This window comes from Ambystoma mexicanum, chromosome 6q (genome assembly GCF_040938575.1).
Source record: "Ambystoma mexicanum isolate Mex_15411 chromosome 6q, UKY_AmexF1_1, whole genome shotgun sequence".
Taxonomy (NCBI): Eukaryota; Metazoa; Chordata; class Amphibia; order Caudata; family Ambystomatidae; genus Ambystoma; species Ambystoma mexicanum.
Genome location: NC_090937.1, coordinates 84,059,843 through 84,082,993, shown reverse-complemented (window position 1 = coordinate 84,082,993; position 23,151 = coordinate 84,059,843). Strand labels below are relative to the sequence as shown.

At 45.4% G+C, this 23,151-nt stretch overlaps 1 protein-coding gene across 2 annotated transcripts in view; it reads right to left on the bottom strand.

Annotated features, from left to right (window-relative positions):
* LOC138515792 (flavin reductase (NADPH)-like) overlaps nucleotides 1–22,622 on the bottom strand; it is a 48,932-nt gene extending 26,310 nt beyond the window's left edge. Inside the window, exons 1-2 of one of the 2 annotated variants that reach the window (XM_069630518.1) lie at nucleotides 22,403–22,622; nucleotides 16,726–16,840 (exon numbers count right to left, since the gene is read on the bottom strand). The gene's annotated coding sequence lies outside the window, so the exon portion shown is untranslated. The remainder of the gene's footprint in view (nucleotides 1–16,725; nucleotides 16,841–22,402) is intronic. The other variant, XM_069630517.1, reaches the window with a different exon arrangement.
* Between the last annotated feature and the right edge of the window lie 529 nt (nucleotides 22,623–23,151).

Here is a 23,151-nt window from a genome sequence, read left to right as displayed (position 1 = left end):
AAATAAAAACGGCCGCAGGTGGCAAGTGCAAGGTAAGTGCAGACATTAGTGCTGGTAGGGGGACTGTAGGGATTCAGAAAATAGTACGCAGGTGCAGGGGTTGCCAGGGAGGCAGTGCAGGTGGGCCACTGGCGGGGCCTGGGCCCGAGAATCAGAAAGGGTGGCCAGGTAATCAGTGTCGTTTCAGCCAATAATTCAACAGGGGAGAGGTGGAGAGAAAGCAGATGCAAAGAGGAAGGTTTTGAGGTGCTTCCGGAACCAGAGATGGTTCTCTTCAAGTTTCAGGGAGGCAGGGAGTCTGTTCCAGAGGGAGGCCCCTGACAAAGAGAGAGATCTACCAGCAACTCGTTGCTTGGAGAAGCGACTGACCCTGAGGGAGTTGGATGAGGATGAGCGAAGAGCTCGAGAAGGAAGATATTTGGGACGCGAGAGTTGAACGTATTGTGGCCCCAGGCCCCAGAAGGCCTTGTGGACAATGATTCGAAAACAATACTGTGAGTTTTTGGTCGTATGACACTAGTGGTTAGGTTCCACAAACACGTTAGATCAAAAACTCTTGTTTATTAGGTTTGGGGATCATTGCTTCATCCCGCTCACCCCCCACCCTCTTCCCCTGCTTATACCACGTGCTCCCAAAGGCCACAGAATACCACAGAGTCCAGTTTTACTGCACACTCGGTAAACAGTCTGGAATGTCTTGATTACACTGGTAATCTTTAATACTCCGAGTCCTACTCCTCACTGGTACTTACTTATGAGGTGGTCCAGCCACCTGGACAGCCATGCCCATTAAGTCTAAACTTAATAGTTTACAAATCTTAAACGGTCTAATCTTAAAGGTCCCTGGGCAGGAACCCTTATATATTTGCTTTGTTGGTGGGTGTTTTAGCTGCCTTCGCCCACAACAAAGGTAGAAGCATAAGAACCTCCTGCAGGGACACTCTTTCCCAAATTACTAATTTCCACTGTCCTTGCTCTATTGTTTCTGATGGTTCTTCTGCGTTCTCGATCACGCAATATAACACATATACAATCAATGTAAAAAAATAAGAACCTCTGCAGGTCCTCCTGATACGCAGCCACTGTCTGAGAGACGATAGTCAACGCCTGAGTGCTGGGAAGTGGGGTAGGCGGTCGTAAGTACTATGATGAAGAAGTGTAGGACTTGGAACAATGAAGATTACCAGTAGATAAAACAAGTATTACCTGCACAACCCTATGATGAAGCAAGGATGATAGGTTTTCCTATGGATCTAGCCTGGCGTACATTGGAACCAGTTTGGACAGGTTTTCCTATTGTGACCTGTCATTTTAAGTGCCAGGCTATTATGCAAGTTTTTGCTCGTCCTTGGCACTTACAGGATTTTAATGGCCAAACCAACAGGAGTATTTTCTTACATAGGAGTACTGGCATATATTGGCAGAGACAGCTTTGCGGCTAGTGCCAGTAATGATACTATAAAAAACATCTCAAAGCGAACATGAGTATGTTCTTATATGGGAATACTAGCATATGTTGGTGGAGCCAGCATGGAAATGTATGGCACAGCCAGCATGAAAATGTTATATAAGCATATATTGAAGGGACCGGCATAACAATGCATTAGGAAATGCGCTTGTACACCTTTGGTGACTTGCATCTATTGTACTTATTTTCAATGAGTTACCCTACACACTACAAAACCGACTGCAAACTGTCTGGCCTTCTACCCAAATGTTCACAGAAAGCGTGCTGTGTACTGCACCATTTTAGACCATTATTCAAAACATTTTCTCATGGGAGGGGAAAGAATTCCCCTGACCCCCTACAAACCCGTTTTTGTTAGTTCGGACCCCCTCGCTATGCTCAGTTGCAATCCCATATTTGTTGGAAATATTTACACCCTCCAATAAAACAAGTGGCTGGTATATTTTGGGACCAGGCACCACCCTCTTCTTTCTACACTAGGTGAAACATTTTAGCTTTGGTTAAACACATATTTACTTCTTTCACTTGGAGTAGTGCATGCCCCTGCAGCGACATAATCATCATGGAAATTGCGCACACGTGGTGATCCGAGCTAGCCCTGCGTGTGCCGTGCCCTGTACTTTGTTAAGGAGCTTGGGGGATGTTAGCATGGCTACGCCACTGAATGGGTTCTGCTCACTTTGAACGCATTCAAGTGTAATGTGAATGGTTGAGAGGGTCCGCAAACTCGACCAGGACCCTGCTCTGGTTCAACACTGTTTATGAAAATAAGCGTTGGACACAGTGTCTCAGAAGTGAGAGAGCCATGGAGTGACCCACCCCTCCCCACCCAAACTCCTTCTTGGAAAGGGCTTTGTGGAAGCTCCATTTACAGGCTGGTCCTGGGGGTGGTCATTGAATAGAGCACATCGCACATAGACTTCTGACAATCGTAGATGCATTGAGCATAAGTGCAGCACCCTTCCCCACACCTCACCCTGTAAAAAAGATTGAAGAAGAGTCATGTATCAAAGCCTAGGAAATTAAGGTGTTATGTTCGGCTCTGGGTTGTGTGGGACAACGTGTGGTTTCTTGTCACTTAACTTAATGATAAATGCACACGGAGACAGATAGCCTCAGTTTACACCCACACAATAGGTTTCTACTATTGTAATGGTAGGTGACTCATAACCAGGGAATTTTGTTGATACTAAATACTGGTCAATTATAACATTTTCAGGCATTTTGCTCCTGGGTTAACAGACAGCGCATAGCTCCCCAGTTCAGTACTTTTTTGGATGCCACAAATAACAAGTACTTCTGTGTCCATTGATCTATAGATGTTTCATACTCTAGTTGTAGCCTGGGTTAGAGATTTCGGTTACCCTGTTACTTTACTGCATTATGTATGTTTTACATATAGCCCCTACGTCGAATTTGGAAAATTACATTCCTCAAATGTGTGATCGTGGACAAATCTCATCTCCCTCTGTGCCTCGTTTCTTATAGCTGGCTGAAATGAGAGTGCCTGGATACACAGGTATTAGACGCATCTGAAGATCGTGTGCCATCACTTCCTGTGATGTCACTTGGAGGCGGGGTCAAACAACATCACTTCCTGTGATGTCATCGGCGGTCAAGGGCTGTGTGATGTCACTTCTGCTACCCCTGGCATTTTGGTGAAATTACACCCCTGTATACATATTGGCATTTGCCAGGCACTGCTATTATTTGCCCATGCTCTCACACTATTTTGCAGCTGCTACCATCAATAGCCAGTTTATACCATTACAGCAGTTCCCTGCAAATGGCTTTCCCATGCCTACACAAAAGCCAAACTGGTTGGCATTGTCAATGCTTTTTTCTAGAGCTTCATGGATTCTGCTCCTTTCATATGTGGAAAGTAAGTGTGTAGTCCAATCGTGTCGATTGTGGTTCTCACTATAGAAGATCGACAGTCAGTCCATCCTTCCAATTTCTGGATGAACTCAATGGTGCCTTTAATGAATTGTGGACCTTGCTCTAGAGCATGTTGCAGAAACTGATAAACGAATGATGAAATCGGTTCAAACATGCTATTGCACTTTGAAACTATTTTGCGCCCAGGGGGAACTTGTAGAATTTTGGGAAAACAGTCTAACACAGGTTTTTGTGGAATCTGTTTGTTAAGAAAAAGAACAGCAGTTCCACAAGCCTGCTAGTATTTTAATTTTATGTTCATGGTAATCACGGCCTTGATCAGGGCAGTTTCTTCATCCAGTTTGAAATCTTATGACAACATATTTTACCATTCAATTACTACAAGTGATCACTTTTATCTGGAAGTATAATGATAACATTTTGGTCTTCACATACGTTGTTCAAAGTTTCTTGTTCCAACTTTGTAAAATTCGACTTTAAATGCATCTTCTCAAAGTTCAAAGCAAACACTTCATCCTTTACTTTATTTTTTTTAAAAGGCTCAATTCTGAATTATTTACATGGGAATTGAAAGTCTTCTTTCGGTTGAATTCCTCCATAAAGAGGCTCTTCTCCCAATGATTCCAGTTTATTCTTAAAGAAGTAATTTCAGCATGTCAAAAACATTTTCTGGTTCCACTTTAGATGTGTACATTTTGATTCAATTACTGCACATAAAATCGTTTTTATTGAAGTTTGTCTGCAGTTTTTAAACGTTTTTTGTCTCCCTTAAAGGATCTCAAAATTGTAGTCGCATTAAGTCTTTCAAAATTGAAGTAGCTTGACAGTGAATGGTAAATTGAAAGCTTGTTTAATGGTCGCAGTGGCTATATCTTCGAATTGGGTCATTTTAATTGTATTTAGATATCGATGCAAATAATGATATACTTCACAAGTGAGACTTAACAGTCCATCACACAACGACACACCCTTATGAATTGTTTCCAAATTGGCAGATATTTTTCCAGAGTTCAATCAGTGCAGAGCCTCATGTGTCAGAGCAATCCCAAATCGCTTCAGCTCAGTCCTCGTCGCCACTGTGATATTCAGGGTAACAATGCAAAAGTCCTCACAGGATGAAGTGTTTGCTCTCAATGTGAATGCTCCCATATGAATATTCGTAAATCGAAAAAATACGTTCCTGAAAGCTCCCAATGTACGACGACACCCATGCTGTTAGGCTTGGGGTCACGCTATATGGGTTTCCTTCAGTTAGGACTTTCGGCTCTTCTTGAATTTGTATTTATTTGGTTGAGGAGGTTGGCAATTAGGCCAGAAGTGCCTCACAGAGAACAGACAGACACTGGAGGCAGTCCCACTTCAGGGTGCCTTTACATAGTTGTAATAAATATTAGGTTAGTGGTGGGGCAGTTGGTAGGGAAGGGACTGGAGACATGGAAAGGGAATTTATGGAAACAAAGTACCATTCATAAATATATTGTACAAGTAGGCCTTATGCCCACGATTATATGAATACATATTTAAAGGGTTTATATTTTGTATCGGGTTGGGGCGGGTAGAGTGTTCTTTAGGGGCATGAAGGTGGCAGTGTAGGGAATGCTCCTCCACTGGCTCGCTTTATAGAAGGTTATGATTCCAAGACAGACAGCCTGGTACACACCTGTGAAACTCTTTCAAAATACCCCTACGAGAAAGGGGAATGGGACAAATGAAACCAAAGAGGGTTCCTGGCTGCCTTGCATGAATTAAAAGAGAATTTTGGGATCCTACCAATGAACACACATCTTTACATTTGCCAAATATATCTGTGATAAAATGGTCATATGCTTGAATCACTAAGTACATATGGTGCAGATTTGAATTTGGCAACACTCATAATGTCAAAAAGTTTGTAAGAATCCCCTACACCTACTCATTCAGACAGCGTAACAAAGCTGATGTTAGGATAACATGGCTGTGATATCTGTCGCTTCCTTGAAATCCCAGGTGTGTCTCCTTTCCGGACATTTTTAGAAGACAAGGAGCTGGGTCTCAGTGCCATCATGCCCTGTCACCAACGCACAGACATCCTTGGAGAATTATGAATGTAGGGGTAGGGCTTCGGGAGAGTGCGGGTGGAAGTGTAAGACGCGTGTGGAGGGGTTTCTGAATTCTCCTTGCGGGCATTGTGCACTGGATAGCCCTAGTAGTAACAAGGTTTGGCTTGCTGGGAGTGGCAGGGTGGAAAGTGCGGGAATAGGCACGTTGGCGATTCCACATAGGGCGAACCACAGAACAGACCAAAACGACAGTAACATTCTGAAAGCGCAGGCCGTCCTAGCAAACAGAGTTTGCATCCTGACTTAAAGCTTCAAGCAGGTCAGTAAGCTGACTTGAATCAAGCATTAAGATTTGAAGAAAATCAGAGAAGGTGATTGCAGTAGAAGAATGTTGTGTACGGGATTCAAAGAATGGTGCCTTCAACAGGGAAGGAGGAAAGTGGAAGGCATGTGCGGGGAAGAAGAGTAAGGGGAGGAGTAAGGACAGAGACTGGAGTTAATTGGAATAAAGAATAAGGAGAGGTCATCCATGATACTGGCTGTGTCTAATTTATGACAAGGTCCCCAGGCCCATCCAGAATCTGCCTCCAAACCCTTGTTGCATGAGGTTACAACTGGCGATGAAGAAACCATCCTGTACCCCCCACTGCAAGAAACACGATCCAAGGTCACGGCCCGCTGCCGCTAATTGAGGTTGGTGACACTCTCCAAGTAACCTGCACAGGGGCTCTCATCAAAGGTACGAGCGACTCCTGCAACCCAGGGGAGGCACTCCTCACAGGAAATATCGCTGCAACCCAGCCACCTATCCCAGCAAGCAGAGCCGACCGCTACACAACGGCTTGAGACCCCTCCACCTCTCCAAAGCCTGGGAGTGCCCGCAACACGGCAGGTGCCGCTACAAAACAAGCAAGGGGCCCTCTGCCTCACCAAACACCCTGCCCATGAACACTCCTCCAGGACCATTGCACCAGTGATGCTGCCAACGAGCAGTCTTCCAGGACCAATCAAGCAGAGCTACTGCCAAACGGCACTCCTCCAGGGCCATTCCAGATGGGAAAGAATGGTTAGAAGAATTCTCCGACTTCATCAAAGCTGTGGGGGGATGACATGTCATCAGCGCTACTGGAACTGGTCATCAATCTGGTTGGGAAAGACCTAAGGCAATCCTCAAAATGATACCGGCACAAGAAGGGACATCGTACAGCATGACCCTCGCAGCCCCTAACTGAAAATTGATAGTGCAATCAAACTGAGATTATGAAAGGTACGCTTTCAATCAATGCAAAAACAAAGAGGTGATGGCTGGAAGGTTTCGTATGAATCTTAACCTCTGGCATTGCTCTGGGCGACCGGCTAGACCATCGTTATTCGCCTGCCAAGCCATTACAGAAGGGGAAAGACCATATGCAAATTAGGCTAGGTCCCACCCCTAAAAGGGGCAGTCCAGCCTGAACTGCTAGGTCACATCCCTTCTGCACGAGACCACAAGCATCCCCAAACATTTTTCGGCCTTGTTGGGCTTCATCAGTGAGGAGTAGCTTGGGTTTCTAGGCCCATCGGGCACAGGACCCACGTCTGGGCCTACCCTTCCCACTCTGGGTGACAAAGCAAAAACAAAGAGGTGATGGCAGGAAGGTTTCGAATGAATCTTAACCTCTGTCATTGCTCTGGTCAAGCCTCCAGACCATCGTTCTTCGCCTGCCAATCCATTACAGAAGGGGAAAGACCATATGCAAATCAGGCTTGATCCCACCCCTAAAAGGGGCAGTCCAGCCCAAACTGCTAGGTCACATCCCTCATGCACGAGACTAAAAGCATCCCCAAACATGTTTTGGCCTTTTTTGGGCTCATCAGTGAGGAGTAGCTTGGGTCTCTAGGCCAGGCAGGCACGAGACCCACGTCTGGGCATACCCGTCCCACTCGGGGTGACAAAGCAAAAAAAAGAGGTGATCGCTGGAAGGTTTCGAATAAATCTTAACCTCTGACATTGCTCTGGGCAACCCTCCAGACCATCTTTCTTCGCCTGCCAAGCCATTACAGAAGGGGAAAGACCAATGTCATCAACTGCCCCACGAGACAGTGTATGAATTCATCATCCAGCTACAAAAAAAGATCATGGATTGCGACTTTGCAAACTTCTTGCCTCGGAATAATAGCAGACTGTACCTGATTGGCTTTGTGGAAGCCTTTTCTAAGGAAACTGCTACCCCTGGAAGAAATACCATATGCGAAAGAGTGGGCATCCAGGCAGCCACCACTGAAGGTCCAAAGAAGGGAGAAACAGTAGCTGCCATCCACATCACACGACCACCGACACAGACACCATACAATCCGAACTTGCCTCATACCAACCGGCGACCCACAGAAACCAAGGGATGTGAATATGCTACATGTGCGGTCTGATGTTCCCACAAAGAGGACCATGCCCAGCAATTGTGCAACAATGCTGCAAGTGTGGAGGAGACAGCCACTTCTTGTCAGTATGCAGGGAAGGCTGCCCATCCCACAGGGATCTCTCCCACAGCCTCGGATGAACATGACTACGAGATCGGAAACACCATGATCAATGCCATCCATCCCCCAGAGAGCAGTTTTCACCAACTCTCCCAAGAAGGATGATTAGAGCGCCAGAATATGTATACATCCAAGAGCAGAAGGACCAGGACACCCCAATGGGGCACTACCCCAGAGAATACGTGAACCTAATAAGTGAGGAACTAGAAGATGAGCCGCAACATGAGTGACTACACACATAGGGGGTAGGAACCACCATTTTATTGTTGACACAGACACAACAGTCAACGTCATGAGCGAAAATGATATAACCCCATCTGGGAGACGTACCCCCTCATTAAGTCCGCAGCAGGAATGTACCAGTGGGGTGCAACGCAGCCAATACTGTCCTTGGGAAAATCCACATGTCAACTCCGACATTAAGAGATACCGATCGCTGCAATGATAAACATTCTCCACAGTCCACTGGTTGGTCAGAGCCTTCTAAGCTACAAGACGTCAAGAGAGCGCTCACCCTTACTGACATACACTATAAAAGCTCAGAAAATGCACAATTTCACCCGGTAACTCAAGAAACAATATACACCATGGACTAAACTGAAACGTCAATAACATACATACACACCACATTTCCAGAACTATTCCAAGGGCTGGGGAAACTAAAAGATACAGTAGTTAAGATACACATCCGAAAACATGCCTCACAACAACCCAGAAATGTTGGATATTAAACAAAGGTATCGGAGGAACTACGCCTCCTCCTCCTCCTCCAAGATGACATCCTCAAAGGAGCAGACGGTCCAACCCTGTGGGTATCACCATTGGTTCTAGTACCAAAGGACGACGGGTGCATCGGCCTATGCAAAGAGATGCACATCCCTAAAAAGGCCATCCAACGGGAGAGGCACCTGGGCCCCAACATAGAGGACATGATTGTCAGGCTCAACAAAGCAGTTAGGTTCTCCAAACCTGACCTGAATCAAGGATTCCACCAACTCGTCCTCCACTCGGCCTCAAGACCCATCACCACATTTTCCACTCACGGACTGTTTGGATACAAGTGAATGAATTTCGGCTCTTCAGCTGCAGCAGAGATATTCCCAAGAGACAATACAACACCTACTCCTACCGGTCACCTCTGCTTTCAACTACAGCGACGACATGCTGGTGTTTGGCACTTCCTAGAAAGAACACAACCATACACTAGAAGAGGGGAAGTATGCTTGTGCCCGCACCTTGCTGCGCCAAGATAGATAAGTAACAATAGTGAAACAGCCGTTGTAGTACAATTTTGAATTTATTCAGTTTATTCTGTTCTATAGCCCCTTGTGGATGACACGTGTTTCGGCGTATATACTGCGCCTTTCTCAAATCCGGGCCTTCGTATGATGTTGTGGTTTCCCCTTAAACGGTAAATATTTTTATATCTTGTCAGGCAATTCCTGGGTTCAATCCCACCTCAAAATTCAAGTGCTCCTGCTCCAAGCGTCGGGCAACATAAGTCACGCAGGTACAAATAGAAGATATCTTCACAAGAAAAGTTCCTCAAGGTTTTAAAAAATACACTAGAAGAGGTTTGCAAGACCCTGCAAGCAGCAGCAGACCTACCACTAAACGAAAACAATTGTGATGTAAACAAGACACACTTAAAGTTCTTTGGATACATTTGTTCCAACCAAGGGATGAGAGCAGGCCCTGAAAAGGTACTAGCCACTGCCACACTACCACCCTCTTCCTGGGGATGGAATGGTACTGTGCACGCTACCTGCCAAACTTTGCAGCAATGACAGAACAGCAGCAACAAAAACTCAAGAAGGAGCTCTCTTTCCACTGGGATGAGGAATGCAAAAAAAGCATTTGAAAACATACAAACAGCGCTATCAACACCACCCCGCTTAGTGTACTTCAACCCAGTATGACACATAGAAGTGACAGTAGGTGCCAGCACCATGGGACTAGGGGCCATCCTAGCCCCAAGTGAGATGAAAGAACAGACAATGAAACATGTAGTCCGTACATCAGTAGATCATAGTCCCAAACGCAAGCAGCCAACTTCCAAGCAGAAAAGGAAAGCGTGGCTGTCTTGGCTTGTGAACACTAGCACCATTTCATAATAGGGCGCCAGTTCACACTCATCACGAACCACCAAGCACTACCATCCCTGTTAAGACATCCAAGGACAAAAATGCTCCCATAGGTAGAGAGATGGGGCATTAGATTTTAGGAGTACAACTATAAAATAATCCAAAAACTGGGGGTGACCAAAACCCAGCAGACTACACATCAAGGTACCCAAAGGTGAAAACAAATAGGAACCTTGAAAATGAAGTAGAATGCTACATACAGGGCCGCTCAGAAAACTCCCTTCCCCAAGCTCTGACGATGGCAAGACTTGCAAAGGAATCAAAAGATGATCTAACAATCAGCCTAGCAATACACTTTACCAAGGAAGCAAAGTGGAAGAACTACAGAAATATACTGCTACAACACAAAGAAGCAGACAGGAAAATAAACACAGAATTGGCAGTGACAGAGGAGGTCACTCTACTTAGAGGATGTAGACTTGTGGAGAACGTGAGGAAACAATACTACAATTGGCACATGAAGGACACAGAGGAGTGGTCAACACCAAGAACATGCTTAGAAACCAGGTGTGGTTTCCATACATGTATACCACAGTGGAAGACATCACTCGCACTGTGTAGCATGCCAATGCACGTCTGCGCCAGCAAGTCCAACTGATGATCACACCCACACCAGCAGGCCCATGGCATTGTGTGGCGTTAGATTTCCACAGCCCCCTGCTCGAAGGACGTTGCCTGTTGGTGGCAATCCCTGAGTACTCCCGATTTCCAGTAGTAAAAGCCACACTATCAATCAACAGCGTTCTCAAATGTAGTGGGAATACGACATGAAGTATTCCTAACATCATAAAGACAGACAACAGACCCACTGTCAACGGGTGTGAGTTTACAAAGTTTCAACCCATATGGGATTGAAACACCAGAAGGTTATGCTACTGTGGCCACGAGCAAACAGAATGGCGGAAAGGTTCATGGCCACCATTTAGAGGACAAGACAACAAGAACTAATCGACAAAATACTGATGCAACAAGCACTGTGTCCGATGCCTTGCCACTATTGCAATACGCCACATGAAACATACCAACATGGTAAGTGGGGGGAAGATGTTGTGTTCGGGAATCAAAGGCTGGTGCCTTTAAGAGGCAAGGAGGCATGAGAGGGGAAGAAGAGGAAGGGGAGGAGTTAGGAGAGAGACAGGAGCTAAGTGGAAGAAAGAGTAAAAAGAGGTCATCCATAATACTGGTTCAATGTATCTTGTATGACAAGGTCCCCTGGGGACTTTGATGGGCATGGCACTTACGCACTTATGTTATGTTCTTTGAAAGTGCACTATTGCAATGAATGAACCTATTTTCAGGAGGTTTCGGGGCTGTTGTGCAACCAGGGGAAAATAGCCTGAACTGACACAAACCTCGAACAACGTGTAAAGCGCTCGCCCTGTTGTAACGACAGCCTTCTCAATTTGAAAAGACATTGAAACGTGAATTTTGCTAACGTGGTTGGTGAGGACGAATAAGTTGGAGGTTCACAACAAAATACCTGCACTTCTTTAATAAAAATTCGAGTAATTCTTTACAACAAAGGGTTGCACCCAGAAACTGAAAGCCACTAGCAATGGCTTTATTGCTTATTCAGGACCCCATCCGATCAGTCTAAAGCAATCACTGCTTTTGTTTCAAATATACATTTTTCTTTAAACAGAAGAGACCTCAAGCTATGCTATGTCATGCGTAAATTGATCGAATAGTCTTGGTTTCTGTTTTGCATTTCGGGAATTGTAGTCCTGCGATTTTACATGGAAAGTGCCACATTGCATAGATTAACGTCAGGACGCGCCATGAGCTTGCCACGCTGATGTGGGACACCTGGAAAGCTCTGGCAGGCCAGTAACCAGGAGTATAGTCTGGGGGGTGGCGCAGTTCATGGCCCCCAATAATAAAAGGCGGCCTGGGGTACATGTTTCCATGCTCAGAGTTTTCTTTAAAAGATAATGCTAACATAATGTTTAATTATATTGTCTCAAAAGCCATAGGTATTGGTGATGGCTTTGATGTTGCAATCCAACATCTGCCACTGCTGTGTCCAACAGGGTTATTCCAGTGCAGCAGAAAATAGTTGCCTTTGGCTAGCATAAACAATGGTATCTCTTTATTCCTTTGTAGAGTAACATATACCACCCGAAAACACGCATTGGCAATGCCAACAGTTAGGGGTTTTATGTATGATATGATGTGGCATTTATAACGCGCCTGTACACAAATGTTTGTAGGCGCGACAAGACAAGGAGGGGGAAACAAATGGAGGACAAAACAACGATCTTACTAGGCCTTGTGTCATTCAGATTGCGCAAGTGCGGGGAACAGGGAAGGACAGAAGTGCCAGGGGGGAAGGGGAAGTGCAGTTAAGTCACAAGTGCAGCCAGCGGGTGGCTCATAAGTGCAGAGTGAAGGGACTGTAGGGTTGCAGATACAGACCCTTAAGTGCTGGGGAGCCTGGAGGCAGTGCAAGGGCAGCTGGACATGCAGGAGCCTGGGCCCGAGTTCAGAGGGTGACCAGGTGACCAGTGCGCGGAGCAGTCAAGTGCATCAGCAGGGAAGAGGAAGAGAGAAAGCGGAAGCGAAAAGGAAGGTCTTGAGTTGCTTCCAGAACCAGAGGCTGCTCCAGAGGAAGGTCTCAGCCGAGGAGATAGACCTGCCCCCAACTCTCTGCTTGGAGAAGCGGCTGACCCTCAGAGAGTTGGAGGTGGATGAGCAGAGAGCTCGAGAAGGAAGATGTTTTGGGAGAGAAAGTTGGAGGTAGAGCGGTCCCAGGCCCCAGAAAGCCTTGTGGACGATGCAGAGGGTCTTGAAGTTGATCCTTGCAGCCACAGGGAGCCAGTGAAGAGATTTTAGAGCTAGAGAGATACGATTCCTGGGCTTGAGGCCAAGGAAAAGTCTCCAGTCCTGTTCTGGATAAGTTGTAAACGTCGAAGAGTAGAGTCAGGAAGATCTTCTGGAGGAAAGAGAGAAAAGGAAGAATACCTCAGAGGAGGTGCAGCTGATAGTTTGACTTTTTGGAGACGGCAGAGATGCAAGGAGAGAAGGAGAGAGTGGAGTCTAAGATGACACGAAGGTTCTTAGCCTCACGGGAAGTAGCAGGAAGAGGGCCCAGACTGGGTGGCCAGAGAGAAGGAGGAAAGGAGGGAGAGGGTGTCCCAATGAGAAGGATCTCAGTCTTACTGGCATTAAGGCAGAGATCATTGGCGGCGCACCACTCCTGAATTGCAGTCAGACAGTCTGGTATGAGAGAAGAAGCATAGCTGGGTGAGGAGAGCCTAAAAGAGAGCTAAGTGTCATCCGTATTACATTGAAAATTGGAGCAGAAAGTAGCGATGTGGTGAGCAAGAGGTGCCAGGTAGAGGTTGAAGAGCCAGGAAGAGAGGTTAGACCCCTGTGGAACACCACAAGTAGAGAGAGATAGAATAGAGGAAAGACCCCAGTTGGACCTCAGAGGGTTGGCCGGTAACAAAGGAGGTCAACCAGGCCAGGGCCTGATCAGTTACACCAAGGTTGTTGTGGAGATGACTGAGCAGGATGGCATGGTTGACCATGTCAAAAGCAGAAGATAGATCGGGGAGAAGGAGGACAGAAGGGAGATTCGAGTCACAATTGGAGAGCAAGTCTTCACGGGTGTTCAGGAGAACAGTTTCTGTGCTTCTGGCAGCTCTGAAGCCAGACCGGTGCTCATGGAGGCAACCAACAGATTCAATATGTAGATTAAGCTGGGAGATGGCCAGCTTTTCCATAGACTTTGCCCGGGAAAGGGTAACGGGTGATAGTTAGCCAGAGAGGAAGGATCGGCCGAGGGCTTCTTGAGAAGGGGGTGCACAAGAGAGTGCTTATGGGGGAGGGGAAAATTCCAGTGACAAAGGAGTGATTGCAGAAATTGGTCGAGGCTGGAGCAAGGGTGTCAATGTGGTCCTTGAATGTTCTGGATGAGCAGGGGAGAACCTGCTTTGACAAGACTTTCATAGATCGGACTTGTCTAGAAACATCGTCAGAGGTAAACAGGGGAAAGGAGGAGAAAGGAGGAGGAGGGACAGCCTCAGACGAGCCAGGAGTGGTAGAGCAGGAGAAAGAGGAGGTAAATGAAGAGAGGGTGGACAGGATGTCCTGAGTTTTAGTAGCGATATGAGAGGCCAAGGCCGCGCAGAGGGCCTGTGAGGGAACAGGAGAGGTAGAGACTGCAGCAGGATTGGCTTGCAGATTTTTAAAGTTTGGCCGAGTTGTTAGATGCCGCAGAGATGCAGGCTTGGATGTAGGCTCTCTTCTCAGAGAGGACAGAGAGTCTGTACTGACTTTGGAGCAGGCGGCAGGCCAGTTTATCAGTGGTTGCGCCCAATGCCCTCCACTTTCTCTCTGCCGCCCTACACTTGCGTTTAAGGGCGGCGAGGTTGGAATCGTACCAAGAATTGCACTTGGATTTGGCCTTCAAGCGGATCCTCATGACAGTGTCAAGGACATCCAGAGTGTTAGAGATAGTGAGTTGACGGTTAAAGAGGGCTGTGTCAGGGTGTGAGTCAGCCAAAGGTGCAGGAGGAGGAGAGAAAATAGCGGCAAAATCCTCAACTGACACATGCTTCATGGGTCGGATGACCGAGAAGGTAGGTGGCAGTGCTGGAGTTGGCTTGACCTGCAGGGAAGAGAGAGAGAGAGAGAGGTGGGAAGAAAGGAGAAAGGGATCATTCCAGGAGAGAGGAGTGGTGAGAGGGTTAGAGAAGGGGAGGTCTGAGGAGATCAGAACATCCAGGGTGTGCGCTGCAGTGTGAGTCGCGCCAGAGGGAAGAATATAGAGAGAGAGAGAGAATCGCACAAGTTGCGAAAGAGTCCTGAAGAATGGCTGGTATCATTCAGGTGGATGTACAAGTCTCCGAGGAGGAGAAGTTTAGAGGTAAAGGCAAGGAGAGAGTAGGAGAGGTCAGCCCACTCAGAGAGGAAGAGGGTGGCCTCAGGCGGCCTGTAGATAGTGGCCACAGTGAGAGAGAGGCCATGAGAGATAGAGAACCTGCAGATCAGGCATTCAAATGAGGAGTAGTGCTGCATTGGAATGATAGAAGGGATCCAGTATGGGAAAACCAAGGCTACACCCCCACCGGGACGGTTGGTTCTGGGTTTGGATAGGATCTTGTAACCATCAGGAAGGAGAGTGTTGAAACTTGTGACTGAGTTGGATGTGAAACAAGTCTTGGTGAGACCGAGTACATCCAAATCTATCTCGTCCAGGAGACAGCAGATGTCAGAGGAGTGTTTGACAGCTGAGCGAGAGTTGATACTAGCAATGTGGAGCAGTTTGCCACATTTGAAGGACTTCCAGGGAGGGGTACAGGCCAGAGGTACACCCTGCAGAAGTGTTGGAGGTGCCAGAGGATGGGCAGAGGAGGAAGGAAGAGCAGGCAGAAAGAGCAGGCAGAATAGTCAAAGATGGAGAAGAGAGTTCCAGAGGGGTGGCAGAGGAGGGAGGAAAGAGGGTGGCCAGAGAAGCAGCAGGGGGTGTCGAAGAGGTGGCAGAGGAAGGAGGTGGCAGTGGAGCCAGAGAGGGTTAAGAAGGGATAGCAGGAGAGGAAAGGAAGTGACAGAGAGCACCATAGAGGTGCAGGGAGGAAAGGGGGGAGAGGGCAGGGAGAGGGGAGCCCAGGCAGGGGAGGGGCTAGGGGATGCTGTGCAGGGGGGGCAGACAGAAAGGAGGCACAGGGTGGGACACGAAAGGGAGGGGGGCACAACAGAGAACAAGAATGGACCTACAAATCAGATGAAGTACAGAACCATCAGAAAGAAAAGAGCACAACAGAGAACCTAGAAGTATAGAAAGCAGATGCAATACAGGACCAAAAGCAAAAAACAGAGGTCAGCAGGGAACCTAGAAGTGAAGAATGCAGACAATTGCAATGTGATGCCACAAACAGTGGATAGCAACACAATATCAAGAACCGTAGAGAGCAAACACAAAGTCAATACAGTCAACAAGGCACAGAACACAACAGGTACCTAGAAGAAGAATGCAGGCAATGCAAAGTAATGCCAGAAAAACAGTGGAGCCATGAGACAGTGTCAGACTAGTACACAATAAATTGAAGAGGGAAGGACTGCGATGCGAGAGTAAGGAAGGGAAATGCAGGAGGGGGAACGGAACAAGATGTGGTGACCTACGATGCGAGGGTGCGCATGCGGCTAGTGAAGCAAGGGAGCGCACAATGCGCACCGATTTATGGGCTAAGTATTTGAGCACATCATAATACAACACACACAGATTCGACTTTCCCAAAAGGGGGAAAAGGCTATGTTTTTCAGCACAGCACAATACCACAGACCCAGATTCGACTTTCCTAGAAGGGGATAAAGGCTAGGTTTTCGAGCATGCCACAATACAACACACCCAGATTCAATTTACCTGATCAGTCACAGCAGGTTGATGGTAGCAGGCTAGGTGCTACCACGGCGGACACCGGAAGACACTACTGGAGCTGTCCTTAGCCTCTGGTCCTTGGTCGAGGGGGCTGCCACAGCAGGGGTGCCTAGGGTGGCTGATTTAAAGGGCCAGTCAACCAGTGAGAGGGAGCAAGGGCCAACAAGGAAGCAACCGGGACAAAGGGAGGGGGTAGCGGGCACACACACACTGCGGCACAGGAATACAACTTTTACAAATTCACAACTTACTGTGCTAAGGAGCACCTGTCCTCACCTGACGCACCGGAGAAGTTGGTCTAAGAGTTAAGAGCAGAAAGGAAGAGGCAGGGCTATGAAGGTGGGCAGGGCTTAGGCCAGGTGACCTAGATCCACTTGCACCTGCTCCCCATCTGCAAAGGAAAATAGGCTGTAGGGCAGCTTAAATAGAGAAAAAGAGCGGCAACCAGGAAGGCAACAACAGTTTAGAGTGATTGACAGGTGGGTGGGGCTTAGTCCAGGTGACCTAGATCCTCTTGCACCTGCTCCCCATCTGTGTAGGCATGGAAAGGCAGTTGCCAGGCACTGCCATAGTGGTATTAACCAGCCATCAATGGTAGGAGCTGAAAAATGGTACGAGTACATGGGCATATAATTACAATGCCTTGCAAATGCCTAATACTTAAAAACAAGCTAAAACTAAACAAGATAGAAATGTTTTAAAAAGATGGCTTGAAAAGTAGGCAAACCGTAAGTTATGCACACAAATATATATAAATGTTATATATGTGTGTGCGTACCTTACTATGGTTTGCATACTTTTCAAGCTATCTTTTTAAAACATTTCTGTTTATAAAAGATGGCTTGAAAAGTACACAATTCAATCCATCTTTCATAAAGCTTTGACAACGGACAAAGCCTAAGGCGTCTTTGTCCGTCAGCAAAGCTTTATAAAAGATGGCTTGAATTATGTACTTTTCAAGCCATCTTTTATAAACATAGAAATGTTTTAAAAAGATGGCTTGAAAAGTACGCAATCCATAGTAAGGTACGCACACATAAATATAACATTTATATATTGTTTTAGCTGTTTTAAACAACATTTCAATATACAAATTCATAATTTTTAACTTTAAAAAGCATACCAAATATTCCATTTACAATGTACAGACTCAATTTACAATTGTCAGACTCAAGCAGCCAAAATATAGTTCTTCACTTAACAACAAACTCATATATATGCATAATACTAGTTATTAAGATTAAGACAGACACTCAGACAGTAGGCAACAATCAAAAAATAAGAAGATGATTATTGCATACAACTAATTCATAAAACCTGAGTTTGTAGATCGCTAGCACAATTTAGTTATCACAGTTTTTACTTGTCCAATCGGCTTAGTTGCTGCTTGAGACTTTGTAACTTCCACTCATGAAGTGTTACCCAAATCCAAAGCCATTAAAAATGTAGTCAGTGCTATCTGAGTCCAATAGTTATTAGAACGCAATAAAAAAGACCAACGCATATCATGGTCAACAGTTTATATGAATGAAATCACTTTTGAGAAGTGCATTAATCTTTGAGCAGTTAATTGAGCGCAATCACAGACCAAATGTTCTAAGGATTCGATGGTATTCGGATCGCTACAGAATCTGCAGAACACAAGTTCCTGAGGTCTTAAGTTACGTCTTACCTGGACTTGATAAGTAGGCCATAAATCAAGTCGTGCTCTCAAGAACCCTGCTCTTAATATTACAGATGGGAATTTTAACAAATAAGTCTCAGGACTTTTTACTGCTTTAGGCCAGAACCGAAACTTACATGGCTGACGATACTTTTCAAATTTGTCTATGGTAGTAACCCAGTCTAATTGGTACATGTTTTTTTTTCGACTTTACTGGGTTAGTAATTAGCATGTGGATAGTTATATTTGCCTTTGCTAGATTTTCCAGACAAAAGTCAACCCATAGTTTTGCAAAGACCTTATCTGAAGACAGCATATAGTTGGCAATTGTCGATAGCATATTTACTTTTTGATTTCCCATTAAACATTTGCGGAATAACATACAACAACGCCAAGTATAAACTGCATGCATAGAAATCAGGCCTAGTTCATAGCGCAGCCATGAGCCGGGAACACATTGAGGCAAGTTAAGTACTGCCCGCCAATATTTTGCTTCAAATCTATCCAAATTTAGGTTTTGACAATTCAGGAGGGTTTCCGCCCCATATAAAGTTGAGGGGATTACTTTCATTGTCCAGAAGATTATTGCTGGTTTTATAGTAAATTTCCCAAACTTGTGTAGTATAATTTTGGTCTGTGAGATGGCCGTAGTCAACTTAGCCTCCATGCTTTCCACTTGGCTACATGGTTTAATAGAACCTCCAAAATCAATGCCCAAATAGGTATAGGTTGTCACAGTTTCTAAAGGTGTGTTATTTATTGACCATTTAAACCTGTACTTGTGGAGGCGATTTGCTTGGTAAACTACGATCTGGGTTTTCTTAGTATTAACTACCAATTGATTCTCGGATAGGTACAGGTTAAACGCGTCAATCAGATTCTGTAAACCCTTCGGCGTTTTTGATATAAGGACTATATCGTCCGCATAATTCAGATTGGTAATTTTTTGACCATTAAGGGCTGGGGCATCAGAAGGAATTTGCAAAAAAAAACGAGCTTAGGTCATGTATAAAGTAATTGAAAATTGCAGCGGCTAGTAAGCAGCCTTGCTTTAGACCATGTGCTGTCTTAATTGGAGCAGACAGCAAACCCTCCAGAGTTAATCTTATGCGGATCGATGTTTCGGCATGGAAGGCACGAATGATATCTTGAACATCTGGAGGGCAGCTGTCTCTTGTTAATTTCGCCATTAATAGAGCACGGGATAGAGAGTCAAATGCAGCATGTAAATCAATAAACGCAAAATAAACTGATTGTTTATTTGATTGACATAGGGCTTTTATAGCATTCAGGGTTAGAAGATTAACACAGGTGCCTAGACCCGCGACAAAACCCGATTGTTGACAATCTCGCTTGCCACTAGATGCAGTCCATTGATTAAATTCTGCCATTACCAATTTTGCAAAGATTTTTCCTGGGGCGTCCAGTAATGCAATCGGACGGTAATTTCGAGGGTTAGAGCGGTCACCCTTCTTATATATTGGAACTATTACAGAGCATAGCTAGGATGCCGGCAGCTTGCAATGGGCCATCACTTGATGGAAAATTGCATTAAGGTTATTGGCCAAAGCCTTGGATTTTCTTTCACCAAAGCCTTGGATTTTCTTTCAAAAAGGCATTATGAAAACCATTAGGGCCAGCAGCTCTCGATGAGCTTAACTTTTGGATCAGCTCTTCGAGTAAAAGGGGTGAGCATTGGATATTCCAAGAGGTGGTGGACTGAATCTTATAGTTATCAGGCTTAAAGGTTGGATCTCGATAATAATCGGAAAAATGTGATATCCAAACGTCTTCTGATACTGCATTAGTTTGTACATATGCTTGTGACGAATTTGGATGAAAATTAAGAATACGCCATATTTCGGCAGAATTTTTTGACCGTATGGAAGTGAGCATGGTTTCACCATCTTCTTGGAAGATCCAAGCTTGACGCCCACGAATCCAGTTCAAATATTTGCATTTAGCCGTCTTTAGGGCGCTATTTATGTTAACATTATTTGTAGCAATGATTTGTCTCTTTTCTTTGCGGTATTCAGCCTTTCGTAATTTAATTTCTAGGTCAAACGTATGCTTATGGGTTTTTACGTTTGGGTTTTGCACAATGGTATTTCGAAATGGTTCCAAAAAATCAGTGTATTCAATCAATTTATATGAGCTGTCTGACTTGTTTATTGCACGTGAAAACTTCACTAAATTACCATGTGACCATTTTAGGCGGTTTTTGGTTTTATTAATCATTAGGGGTTGGGTCAGCCATTGTTTTGTGGGAGGAGCAGATGACCATTTAAGCTGTAGTGAAAGTAGATGATGATCACTTAGTGACTGTGGAATAATCTCGAACAGAGCTACTCTATCAAACATTAATTGGTCAACGTAAATATAGTCAATGATACTTGGACTTTGATTACGCTGCCACATAGAGATTGGGGGTATATCTCGTTCTACTGAACCATTTAGAACTTGCATATTTCGATCACTCATAAGGCGGGACCAGATAGAGCAGGCCTTCGTTTTAGTTTTGGTATCGAGAGACACACAGTCCATATTTAAATCACCCACTATGATGGTTTCAGTAATACCAACTGTTGTAGATATTAAGTCTAAAAGCCCCGTTAATCCCTCAAAAAAGGCCACATCAGATAGCCCTACCGGATTGCGATAGATATTAATAAGAGCAATTATATGGTCATTAGATATAATTTTCACTAATTGCATGAAGATGTTAACATGCATCCATGCTTTCATTTTAAATCCAATCTTCTTTTTAGCAGCCACCATTAAGCCAGATGAAGGCCGTCCACGAGGTCCTTGCAGGTAATAATACAACATCAGAATTGTCCCAAGATGGAGGGTCCAAATACCAGGTCTCTTGAAGAGCAATTATAGCATAATCAGCTAAATATTTTAGAGAAATATGCAAGTGGGCATTGCCTCGAGTGTTCCAGCAGGCTACCTTAATGACATGAGGTTGTGATGACGTTGATGGTTAATTCCTAGGTGTCTGCAAGTCATCACGTGAACTAAAGTAAATTTGAGGTTGGTGATCAGATGGAACATCCTCACGTTTTTCAATGCGATCTGGGACTTGGACAAGTAAAAATCCCATATCAAATAAGGTCATCTTGGCCAGCCATATAGTGTTTAGAACTATGCCGAAGGGAATCCATAATCTCACAATCGCTGTGGAGGCTTCAGTAAGGTATTCAATTTGCGCGATGTCATGTGATGTTAAATCCTCCAATTCAAAGACATCTCTAAAGATATTCAGAACGCTTTGTCTATTTAAATTGTACGTGGGATAAGGGCCCTCATGCCATATTAAGATAAGTGTGTGACAAGCTCAAGCAAAAGGAATGGAATGGCGAGACTGCTTAATGTAATTATGTTACATATGTCTATGTTTAGAAAAGATGACTTGCATAGTACACAAACCATAGCAAGGTACGCACATACATATATAACATTTATATATATTTGCGTGCATACCTTACTGTTTGTATACTTTTTTAGGCCCCGCCCATCCCACAAGCCACGCCCCTAAATGATTTCCTACCCCACTTAAAGCCCTGCGACAAGGTTGTAATGAGGCCCATTGAGCGGACATAGAAATGTCTATGTAACTAAACATGCACATATGTTGCTCTGTTCCAGACTGCCTGCCCATCAGTCAATGCCATAAAATGCATGTTAATCAGTTACTATGCCACAACATTCCCAACACAAAAGTGTGTGCCACAGAAGGCATGCCCACTGCCCACCACCCACTAGGGCACATCATGCCCGTCCAATGGTTACTGTAGTCCTAAAAGCATACTCTGGCAGGGAATGAATCCAAAGTGTCCCCTGTGCACTAGAACCACCAGATAATGTGCCCCAGAAAGTTTGACTACCGTGTGCCATATATATATATATATATATATATATATATATATATATACATACATATATATAGAGGAGTGGAGCACATGGCGAGCGAGCGAGAGGGTTGGTGGGGTTATTCTAGTGTTTCGTCCTGGGCACCAAATGGGCTAGAAACTGTCCTGCAAATGTCTGTGCACTTGTATGTGTGCTGTGAGCAGTGTTTGCCGAGTTCGGATCTCACACCGGGCAAAGTCTGAAGCAAGAATCAATCACCAAGGACTACGCCTGGACGAATAAACACCGCGCTGCACCCCTTGTTGCATAAGGCAGCTCGTTACTGCTTTCTAGGCACTGGAGGCGGACTTCTGCTGCACAGCTTCAACAGGCAATACGTGATTTCCTGTCATTTGCAAACAAAATGTAACATACGTGATGGTCCCGTCGAGGGTTGGCTCTCTGCCGCGGGAAGTTGGCGTAACCGCAGCTGTTTAATTGGTCTGGCGCGAGCGAGGGTGTCTGGTGGTGGCTGTCCGAGCACAGCTCTTCTGCCGCTTCGAGTAATTCCCAGCCGAGGATTGCTGAGAGAGAGAGAGAGTGAACCGGGAGAAAGGAAGGGAGCGTGAGATTCCCGCCCACATGCGTGATCTCACAGGGAAGCTACGTCGCCAGTATGCTTGAGGCTAGACCCAATGCATAACAAACGAGTTGACGCTTCAGGAAGGCGCGTGCAACTGGTTATAGTGGAAGGGCAGCATTCTCCATCCCACACAACTTCAGAAATATGCTATTCGCTCATTGATGTTAACCACTAAAACATAAGCACGCCACAGTGTTTCTGGAGATGAATGCACGACGCCTGGACAGTTCCTGTCAGCTTTGTACTGTATTTTTTAATCTTGGTTCATACATGGGTGCCTACATTAGATTTTCACAAGAGGGACGCCAATCCCCTCCACCACCCATTAATACGAACAAGCCACCAAGCTGGACCCCTGCCAGGTGACCATGGTGCATTGTACAGCACATTTTACAGAAGAGATTTGAAAAAAACCTATAGATTGACCTCAACCTGGAATATCTCAGCAACAGTCATCAAACCCGCAGAGCTACCTTTCAGATGTCTGCCTCGGGGACCGTCACTCAGCATTACAGGGGGATCCCTGAGACTGCGCAAAATC